The sequence below is a fragment of the Primulina huaijiensis genome, chromosome 10, assembly GCF_012295235.1.
Source record: "Primulina huaijiensis isolate GDHJ02 chromosome 10, ASM1229523v2, whole genome shotgun sequence".
NCBI classification, from domain to species: Eukaryota; Viridiplantae; Streptophyta; class Magnoliopsida; order Lamiales; family Gesneriaceae; genus Primulina; species Primulina huaijiensis.
In genome coordinates this window covers 5,278,650-5,290,735 of record NC_133315.1, presented here as the reverse complement: position 1 = coordinate 5,290,735, position 12,086 = coordinate 5,278,650, and positions in this window count along the sequence as shown.

Sequence of the window (12,086 nt, the reverse complement as noted above, 5' to 3'; positions counted from 1 at the left end):
TATCTCGTACCTTCCCGCTATTATGTCTATAACAATTTTAGTAGACTGGACAAAATAATCCCGCCTTAAATAAAAAATCTCAAAAAATCTTTTCTGATGTGGAAGATCAGTCTAGGCTGCAACCACAGAGCATACTCAGAATTTTAAGAAATTTAAACCAACGCTCTGATACCAGAAGATACAAAGGCGTGCCTTATGATGCGTGGAAGAACAAGGATGAAGTGAGGGAGCCGAAGGAATTTTTCTTTGCAACAAGAAGCCAAAAAATGTGGCCTTCAGCTGGTGATTTCTCTGAAACCGAGGTGAAGAATTCTGAATGGGGGGGTTGTCGGCTGTTGGGGTGGGATTAGGTTTAGGTTAAGGGATTAATATATATAGTAATTAAATGGTTAAACAATTAATTAACGGGCCTAATATGATAATTAAGGGTTTGAAAATGGTTTTAAGTCGAACGAGCTTAAAAGTAAGCTCATTAAGTCCAAACGTACTCCCGAATAATATTTCATGTTGAAAAGATTTTGAAAATATTAGTCGAACCCTTAAAAAGTCCCTGAATTTGATAAAATTAGCGTACCACCGTTAAAAAAATATCTTGCGGGTAAAAATACCCAAAAATTCCCATTTTTTAAAATTACACTTAAAAACGCTTTAAATTAATTTATAAAAATAAATCATGTAATTAAAATAATTTTCCTAAAAATTCTCCGGTCTCCGATATTCGTTCGAGCGCGAAATGAAACTTAAAAATCTGTAATGCATGAATCTTTAAAACTTCATGAATTAAATTCTACCATGCATGAATTATGCATAAAATGCATAAAATACTTAAACACAAATTAATGAAATAAAAATGCATTTAAAACTTTAAAACAATTTAAGAAATACCAAAGAAATTTAATAACTTGTATGCATGTGGTTCACGTGGACCTTCAAATTTTTCGGGACGTTACAGGAATAACTTCTATTTGTTGATTTTTGTATATTTATTTTAATTCCTTGTAAAGGAAGATGATTAGATTGGATTATCCTAGTATCAGTAATTGTTTGTCATTCTTGTGTTTTATTTCTTATTGTAACAGGATTTACACTTTTAGAAAAGGGATATTTCAATGAATTTTGAGAAGCATATATTTCAAATCAGTCAAAAAATAGAATATGTATTTTATTTGTATCTACAAATTCATAGAATTTTTCTTGAATAGATTTTCTAGAATCTATAAAGTGTTGGAAAAACCATAATCTTTTTTGCAGGTTATGTTTGGCTTAAAAATCATCATGCAAAATTTTTTATTTATTTGAAAGTCTTTTTCTATAACATTTAATTCATTAGTAATGTTTTTTGTGATTGCAGAGAATGTTGGACTAGTTGGTTCTTGATATGATTCTGAACTATGAAATTGTTTTTGAGAGCTTTCTTCTTTTATTTTCGTATAGACTGGTCTAAGAATTTTAGAGGCGTAGTCTACATTTCTTAAAACTGAATTAGGTAAATCTGAGGTAGAATATCTAGGTTGTGTTTTATAGGGAATATTTATGACTGAAGGGATTTGTGATATTCTTCCTAAATAAATGGTATTAGTAATAGAAGAATCATCATATCTATTGCTACTACCAGATTTTCTATTAAATGAGAGTTTGATCTTTCCATTTGAATATTGAGTTATTTCTTTTAATTGGGTGTTTGTTTCTATGTGTCCTATAGGTTCTTGGTTAACAGAACCTTCTAAGATCCATTCTTCAGGTAGTGTTATATATTTCCATTGAATTGGTTTTGGAATTACACTATTGGATTTTCCTAAATCTGTTTGTAGTAAAAGGGTTTCACCTTTTTTACTATGATATTCTACTTTGTAGCAAAGGCAGAATTCATAGCCTTGTAATGAATTCGAAAAATAACAGCAACTGGTATTGATCTTTTAAGCATATTATAATTATTAGTTTTTATTTGTAAAACTAAGGATTTTAAAATTTTTTTATCATTTAGGGATACTGAGAAGTTGGGATAACAATCAAAAGAGATTGGTCCAGTACACAGACTGGACTCAACAGAACTTAATAATGAATCTTCGAAATTTGTGAATCTGGCATCTCTTAAAATAGTAAGAATGGAAGTATTCAATCCTTCTTTAGTTAAGGATTTTATTCCTACTTGAACCAATCCATTATGAATGTATTTATAATTTTTATCTCTGTGTTTTCGTAAGGAATTTTGAGATAATAAATTGATTGTTTCAAAAAGCTTTCTAAGTTGTATATCTCTTTTTTCTATTTTAATTATGAAATCAGATTTAAATATTTGGAATCTGGAGTATTTGTAAATCCGATCCTTATTTATTCTAGGAATTTCCTAATTATCAATGGATTTATCAACATTTTCTATAATTATTTCTTCGGCGTTAATTATTTTATTATTATCATAAGAAGATGTAGCAGTAGAGTTTAGAGATGTGGATCTAGAGAAAATTGAATCCATAATTAAAAATTTTATTCTTGAAATTTATTTTCTCTCTACAATCCTAAGCAATTTTAGGGGTTACGGCCTTGAAGGACTTACTACCCAGACTTTCTTAGGCAAAAACACTCAAGAGAACCTAAATTTCTAGATTTAAAAATTTTTACTAACAGATTTAATTCCTATAAACACATACCCCCTGGCTCTGATACCATCATGTAGAAAATTTTGTTCAGAAAAATTATTCAGAAAGTAAAACAACTTAAAACAACGATGGTTCCCTAGTAAAGGAAAACCACGAATATAGGAATTTAATTATGCAATAAAGTAAACTAAAATGGTTCCTCTATTGAGGAGATCCACAAATTGCAGAAAATAAATTGCAGAGATTAAAATTCTTTAAGGCCGTGGTTCCTCCAGTTTCTGATGCATATAAACCTTTAAGGGATCTATATACAGAGCATACTTTTTCAAAGAACTCCACAAATCTTAAAGAAGTAGGCGGTTTAATCAGCCATAGATATCACACACACACACACACACACACACACACACATATATATCTAAGAATTCCAGAATTTTAAAACAAGATTTCATTACTGACCTTTGGAATCAAATAACTTTACATAAATGAAAGATACAAATCAAAATTTCTTGGGGGTATTTTCGGAATTTTTTATTTTTATTTTTTTAAAACATATGAAAATGTACACATCAATACAAATATGAATACAATGCCATACAATCTAATACAAACATTTATACTCCACTATTTCCAAATATCGGTCCATGGTCGTCTGGTCCAAGGATGTCATCTTCTTCCAGGTTAAGCGAATCATCATAGGATTCTGACTTTCTTGAAGGTCCTGGTGAGAATTTCATTAGTATAGCTTGCATTTCTTCAGGAGTTTTGGCAGCTGCAAGAATTTCCGTCATTTGGGATTTTTGTGCCAGGAATTCTGTCTGTTGTCGTGGTATAATCCTGTAAAGCGGTTTTTGAGTTGGGACTCTTGTATTTTTATTATTGATGATCCAAGCTTGGACATTGGTGGCTGTAAGGCTTGGAGGAATTTTAAATTTGTCCCACCATTTGACTTTAAATCTTCTCTTAATTTGTAAAATTTTTTCGTCTGAAAATTCAACAATTCAGGAAAGAACCCAAGGAAGATAAAATTACATTCAAAAAAGGGCAAGAGGATGGAATCGTTTTTTTTCTGCTGTCGGGGCATATTGGGCTCTAAAATGATTAAAAGAATTTTGGACAGGGTGTTTGAGGATCTCATAGGTGGAGCCAAAATATTTCCACCATGAGTACCACCAGGTTGGGAATTTTTTGAGATTGCAAATCTTGGTATCAAAATAGAATAACCATGTGTGCTTGTGTTTCTGGTTTTGAATTAAGAAGGAATTATACCAGGCCTGTTGGTAGTCCCAGTAATTAAAAGATATTTCAAAGAATGATGCTTCTTTATATTTTTCTGGAAATAATATGAGTTTTTAAAAATCATAGCCCCAGTCAATTGGAACCATGACTTTTAGGATTTTGCAGGTGGAATAAGCAGGATCATCATGACTTTGGTCCAAGAAGAAGTTTTTAAACAGTGCGGAGTCAGTAGTTTCCAAAATTTCTTGGTAGAAATAAGGGGTTTTACTTTCGTTCCAAGGTTTATAATATCGTCCTTTTCCAAAGTATTTTTGAAGTGTTTTAAAGGGATCTTTTTCATGGAATCCTAGTTCAACATGTATTATATTTTGCCAATTATTTTTCTCAAAGTAATCAGAAGAAGGGTTAAATGGTGGTTGTGTGAGAACAAGCTGGGAATTTGTAGTGTGATAAGAGGTTTTTGAGGAATTATCGGAAAACGAAACAGTTGGGAAGGAATCTTGGTAAAAGTTTCTTTAGAGGGTTTCTTGTCGGAGCTTTCACTTGCCTGGGTTTTTTCAAGGGAATTTTTTATTTCTGGTGTTTGGAGAAAGGATTCAAGGAATTTTAGTCTTTTCTCGAAATCATCTCTTACCTGTGGTTTTGGTTGTGCAGTATCTTTAAGTTCCTTTTCTTTTTCCTTTGTAACGATGTCATACCAGGTTTTGGTTTTTGCTGGTTCGGCAGGAGTTTAAACAGGCTTTTTATCCTTTTTGGGTGGCATTTCTATTTTGGAGGAATTCTCTTGTGAGGAAATTAGGTAAAGAGTTTGTATCTCTTTTTATTAATTCGATTTTAAAATCAAATGTACTAAGATTAGCTTGCCATCTTGCAAAAATTTGTTTTGAGGCAAGATTTTGGACATCTTTTTGTAAAATTTCTTTTGCACTCTTACAATCTATTCTTAATAAAAAAATTTGGTTCAAAAGGTCTCTCTGGAATTTTTTGACGCATAAAACAATACTCAAAATTTCTTTCTTTATAGCTGAATAATTTTTCTGTGTATCATTCCAATGGGCAGATGTGTACTGTACTATGTACTCTTTGTTTTCTTGTTTTTGTTTTAATATACCTCCATATCCTAAATTTGACGCATCTGTTTCTACGATTTTTTGTAGATTGGGATCTGCGATATGAAGACATGGAATTTCTAACACTTGCTTTTTGATGTTTTTTACAATTTCTGTATAATTTTCTATCCATGTTTTTGGGTTTTTTTTCGGAGTCTATCATGTAAAAGTTTTACTATTCTATTGATATTTGGACAAAAATCTAGAACATAATTTAGACTTCATAAGAATCTTTGTAGTTGGGTTTTATCCAGTATTTTGTATGGAAATTTATTTGTGAATTCTAAAGATCTCTCAATGGGAGTTATGGTACCACGAGATATGTAATGTTCTAAAAATCTTATCCTAGTCTGAAGACAAATTATTTTTGATTTTGATACAACTAGACCATTTTGTTTTGTGATATAAAGAAATGTTTTTAGATGTTTAAAATGATCATCGACGTCATTAGAGAATATTAATACATCATCAATGTAAACAATGCAGAATTTTGAATAATCATTATATATTTCATTCATAATTCTTTGGAATTCGGAAGGGACATTTTTAAGTCCAAAGGGCATTACATTCCATTCATATTGTCCAAAGAGAACTGTAAAAGTAGTTTTATATTCATCCTTTTGAGAAATTTATATTTGCCAAAATCCAGATTTCATATTAAATTTGGAAAATATATAAGCATTATGGAGTTTTTGTAATAAGTCTTTTTTATTTGGTATCGGATATCTGATCCATTTTAATGTTTTATTTAATGGTTTGTAATTAATTACTAATATGGGTGTTCTTTTTTCAATTTCTGAATTTTTATTAACGTAAAAGGCAGCACAACTCCAAGGAGATCTAGATTTAGAAATTAACTCTTTTTCTCTAAATCTTGAATTTCTTTTTTACAATGTTCTTCTAATTCAGAATTTATTTGGATTGATCTAGCTTTAGTTGGTATTTGTCTATCATTGAAATCTTCTTCATAGGGAAGATCAACAATATGTTGTTTTCTATTCCAAAACGCATTAGGAATTTCTGAACTGACTTCTGTTTCTAGTATTTTTTGGAATTTTTGAATTTTATTTTGAATTTTTTTTGTTTCTATTTGGTTTTGTATTTTTTTTAAAGAAACATGTTTTTAATATTTTCTAATTGGAAAGTCTTTCCTTGGATTATGGTATTAATATTATTTTCATAAATTGAACATGCTTTTATTAAGTTAAGGTTTTTATTTCGAGGTTTTTAAAAATTAAAATTTTAATTTTTTATGATTGAATATAGAAGAAATAGTCATTGTTTACTTTATATGGGGTAATTAAACTTATGAAAGGAGTTCCTAATATTACAGTGTGATGAATATCATTTACTAAAACAAAAGTGGTTTTTATGAAAATATCATTATTTATTATTGATGCGTCTTGTTGGGGATCGATATTGAGTTTAGAGGGGGGTGAATAAACTCTATCCTTTGTTGATCTCTTTTTCATAGGGTGCTAAAATCCTGCTAGAGATTGTAGCTGATCTTGTACAAATATATAACCAACCAATCACAAAATAGTGCGGAAACGATCTGATGGTGTGAGGGGTGAAAATGATAAAAAATCAGTAGGTAGTAGACAATGGTTTATGGAAGTTCGAAGATAAAATCTTCTACGTCTCCCTTTCTTCTGTTTCCAGAAGGTATCGCTAAAAGACTTTGGATTTTACAGTAAAACACTTGTACACACTCACTTAAACAGGACTTACCCTTTACCTACTGAAACTCTTAGCTTCTCAACACAATGTAAATAATTACAACAAGGTTCTAGAAAAGACTCTTTTCCAGATTACAAACTCTTCTTAACAAGATATTAGTAATGTGAACAGTTTTCGAACAGTGTGAGAAACAGCAGCACAAGATGATCTCAACAGATCAGATATATGCTATGAAGCGTGTGCTACTTTTCTGTATATTGAGCTTGAATAGTTCTGAGTGCTCAAATCGACGTTCGTAAAGAATGTAATCAGTGTGGTCCAACTTATTATCAATGTCATTCATGTATATTTATAGAAGTCTTGTGCCCAACGTCTATAAACAAAACGGTTTCTTAGACTTCTGATAAAATCAGCTTTAATAACTGAAAAGGGTCCTGCAGAAAGCTTTGACACAGTCAGTCTTGTTTTCATACTAAAACTGGTAAGACGTAATAAATAACTCCGTACAGTATCTAATGGTGCAATTAATGATAGTACTCGATAAAGTGACGGTAACATTTAAAACTAGTTTCGTTTGCACAAACATGTTAAGTGACTCTAGTTTAGACTGAGTTTTGCTTCTGGTTTTCTAATCCGTTGAAGCTTAGTTCTGCTTCTGTTTTTCTAACTCGTTGAAGCTTAGTTCTGCTTCTGGTCTAGTGAGATGAAGACTTCTGCTTTTATATTGCCTGCTGATTTTAACTAATGACCTGCTGGTTTTGATTCTCATCGCCACAATTAAGTTAAGTCTAACAATTTCCTCCTTTGTGGTGATGCCAAAACCTAGACATTAGCAGAGATAAACAATAGCAATATAAAGCATATGACAATTATATTAAGATAATTAAACGACAAAAGTTTTAGTCATTAGTGCCAATGTCCCTGTAAATAGTTTCATCATTCTGAGCATCTTGATATCTTCTGGCAGATGATTCTGCCATGTCTCCAGTTCTTCTTTCTTCTGCTTGTCTTCTTTCTGGTTCTGCTTCCCCTTTTTTGGCATCAACGGCCACAACTCGAGCAATTAAATCATTCATGGATCCAGAAAGATTTAGAATTCCATTGTTCAGTATCTCCAGATATGGCGCTTGATTAGAAACTCGTTCATTGAGAGCAATAAGAGATTGAGATTGGGACTCAATCTTGGCATCCATAGATTCAATTTTGGTGGAGACAGAACGAATAGATTCATCATGATCGGTGAGTCATTTGATCATGTCAACTTGTCCAACCATGATGGTACCTTGGCTTCTGGAAACAGCTTGTCTAAAAACAATGGTCTCAGCATGCAGTTTACTCAAAGATTCCGTCGTGCGAGAGACTTCTTTAGATATACGGTCACGGAAATACTTTGGTCCACTGACTTCTCCAGCATGTTCACGAGATAGCTGCTTCACTATCTCATAGATATTGTTGAGATTTTTTTGCTAAGTATCTATCTCAAATTCCATATCAAAATGTTCTAGTTCTGGAGATGGAGTCCTTGTGAGTATACGCTGCTTGATTTCAGCAATACGAGTAGTATGAGAAGCTGAGTCAGAAATGGATACAACCAATGCAGTAGAAGTTTCAAGTTCTGGTGGAGCAGTAGGAAGGATCACATCCGTTTGACCAGTAGAAGGGCCAGGTTCAACAGAGCTTACTTCTGGAGCAGTAGAGACGAGAGGCGCTGCAGTAGTTTCCTCAGCAGCAGATGGAGCAGTAGAAGTTCATTCAAAAACAGTAATTTGTTCAGGAGCTGCACTATCGTCTAGGTGAGCAGCTTCAGTGGCCTCCGGTGGTTGATCTGTAGGAATAAATTCCGATGACCTATTCAATAGATATTCCATTTCTGCTTGATGTTCAGCAGAAAATTTCTCCAGATTTGGCAATGGGGTAGCATCTGATACTTCCATGGGTTGAGATTCGGGTGGAGCTTCTGAGAGTACCACATCATGAGCCTGAGTTGATTTTGGTGCAGTAACAGCAGTAAGAACAATGGATTGAATGACCTCATCCACTGAGGCCAACTCTCGGACAGAAATCAGGGACGATGATTGAGTAGGCAGTTTTTGTGATGCAGGAGTACTAGAGACCTTTGCCTCTGAAGGAGCTGTGGTCCTTTCCTTAACTGGCTGTATCTGCATAATTTCAGGGACCATGCCTACCCTGTATGGAAGAGGCTTAGCAAAAGCCTGCTCTTGAGCTTGAATCCGCTCAATCAAAGAATGCATCTGATCAGTCATAAGCTTGATAATATCTTAATCAAGAGGAGCAGTAGGACTCATTGGATCAAAATTAGACTTTAGAGTCTTCAACACCGAGTCCATCTCCTCCTGTTTCAATTGATCAAGCATGTATTTTCTGCGATTCATTGCTTCTATGACGTTTTTGGTTTTTGCAGTAGCAAAAACTTTCTTCTCATGCTTCACCATTTGTGCAAATATGCCTTGAGTGCGTAAGTAAGAGGGTGAAAATCTCGCACCTTCAGCCATTCATCAAAAAATGACATATCTTCTTTGGCAGATTTTTCAATTTCTTCAAGGTGAAGTTCAATGCCAGTCTGCACTGTGGACTTGGTGCGGTAAGCTTGGGGCTCTTCAAACAACTTCCCCTTTCGTTTTCCTGTAGGAATAGGTAGCACGGACCGAGTAGTGGAGGATCCGACTAATGATTCTCGAATGACAACTCCAGTAGCAGGCCTGAGAGTAGGCACTGAAGTTGATATTGATGGAGCAAGAACAGCTGCTGGTTCTGTAGATGAAACAGATTTTGGTTTGGATGGAATGGCTTCTGAAAATTCTTGTCTTAAAGGGACAATATCCAAATCAGCAATGGCTGCTGTTTTCTTGATGCGGATGGTAGTTTTGGACTTTTTTTTGCTTGGAGTGGCTTCTGGAAGAAAATCTTGAGTAGGTGCAGCCGATTCTCCAGATATAGTTTTTTTTGAATCAGTCAAAACCATCACTCTCTTCCTCTTGATTTTCTTCTGAGGAGCTTGGCCCTAGGCTTAAGCATCCCCAACCTCCTTTTTCATTGTAACAAATTCAGCCACAATTGGCTTAGGCCGTAGAGCAAGCACGTTATCAGCATCGGCCATAGTCACATAAGAAGCATCTTGTTCAGTAGTGAACGGAAAACCAGCATCCTTCAGCATCTGGCTAATCTGAACAGCAAAACCAGTACTCTTCCGTGAAATCATTTACTTCATGACCTTGAACAGAAACCGATTGCAATCCACCTTAATATCCGAGGTGATTGCCACCATCACTTGAACCTTCTCCTTGGTTAATCGGTCAAAAGTACCAGCTTTGACAAGGAGTGCCTTCGCCACAATGTCAGCGAGCACTTGGTACTCCATTTTCAAAAGCTTCTTGAGACAAGAAAGATAGAGTTCCTCTCCAGAAGCTGAGAAGGTAGAAAGAGCGATCGACATTTCTTCTTTCGTAATGCTTGACAATTCAGAGGTAACTGAGAATGGAAGAAAGAAGGTTGATCCGAGTAGTGCAGCATCAATGGAAATAGATGCATCTTCCTGGGAATGAATTATCTTCCCTTCTTGAACAGTTGCTTTGTCGAAGAATTCTAGAAGTGTTGTTTTATAAATAATAGCAGGTGTTTCCAGAAACTTTCTAAGACCTGATTTCTCAATAGCTTAAAACATTTGAACAAGTCCTTCATCTTTGATGGTAAGCAAATATGCAAAGCTGACTTGATAGGCATTGAGATTGTAAGCTCCAGCCATTTCTTCTTCTGTAAATAAGATAACTTCGAAGTAGATTATGCAATGAAGAATAAGAGAGAAAGCAGTAGCTAGAGAGCAAAAGTCTGGAATCGTAAAGGTGAAAAGAAAATAAGAGGCGGTTAATATTCAAAATGTACAGCCGTCAGTGTAAACACAAGGACACGTGTCAATATGTTTACGGTTGAGTATTTGAAAAGTTATGCAGAGTGTCAGAAAAGCTAATTTTTAAAATCAATGAAAAGAGCGGGCTGACCAATGGGTTACTAAAATTAACCAGAAGAGGATTTGTCGTTTCATGATAATATCTACTGGAAGTTATAAAGTACTGAAGTATTTTCAGCATCTTGAAAAAATCCAGTAGACACCTTTTTTTATCGAAAAGACAAAACTCTCTTCTGCTTCTGATAGATCATGAAAATAAAAGTTAGAGGACGATACAGTTCTCCCTAAATTAATGCAATTAATAAATGCAAAGATACAATATCTGAGAGAGTGACAGAGGATTCTTGGTATTCGTGTAAACAGATAGCCGTCTCTTCAGCTTCTATAAATACCTGCAAGTTTACAAACTGAGTTATTTATACTTTTATCAAATCAAAGCAAATGGGTAGTTCAAACACTATCTCGGAGTTTTCTCCAGAGACTAAATCAGCAGAAGAGTTCCAAAGGCAACTTCCGGCGTCTTGTAAGCAGATGTTTGAAGACATCCATTTTCAAGATATGAAGGCTTGGAAGAAATTCCTTGGCATATAATCTGAACTATCAGTTAGATTGTTCAACATTATTAGGACTAAGCTGTGGAATCATCCCTTTCACAAATCACGACCATGCAAAGAGAGGGGATTCCAGCAGTCCTTAGTCAGATTCCTGCTGAAGTACTCAGTGCTACTGAAGTACCTCAAACTGCTGATATCAACAAATGTAGTAGATAAACACAATGTAATGCATCTGGTTTTATGAATGAATAATCTCATTTTGTCATATTTTGTTTATCTACTGCTTTCATTGAGTGATATAAACCAAAGGATAAGAAAAACTTAGTCTGGGTAAATCAGAAGAATCACAAGACGTTTCGTTTGACTTGAGACTCTTCAACTTCTTCAACATTAGATGTCACCTGTCTATAAATAAGACAACAAAAAACATGTCAGATAATAACAATTCGATATGTCTAGTTCAAGCAATTTTGATGCTTGTAACAATACGCATGTCATTGTCACAGATGAAATGTTTCCTCATCTGGAAAATCTGAAGAAGACTATTGAGGAATATGTCTGGGTAAAGTCATGTATTCATGGTTCAAGATTCAAGATCTCCAGAATATGCATCAAAATGGTTTGGCTTTTACTCGCGCACAAAGAGAAGTAGCGAGGAAGTACAGACAGCAATTTGTCGTCAATCATGTTACAGAGCTAGCCACTGATCAAGTTCTGCTGCATGTGATGATGTAGAAGGAATGGCATCAGCTACATAAGATCTCCACTGCTGAATCCTTCACTAGTCTTCGAATCCATGAACTGAATAATTGGATAACTGAGTGGCAGGATTCTGTAGGTTCGGAATTGGCTAATGTAACATGGCAACGATTTTATTCTAAATGAAATATTAATTCCAATTCATTATCGTCTCTATATTTTTCTGCAAGAAAGCTGATTGTTAGTTGAATAACATATATCAAAATAATAACAATAAAATCAA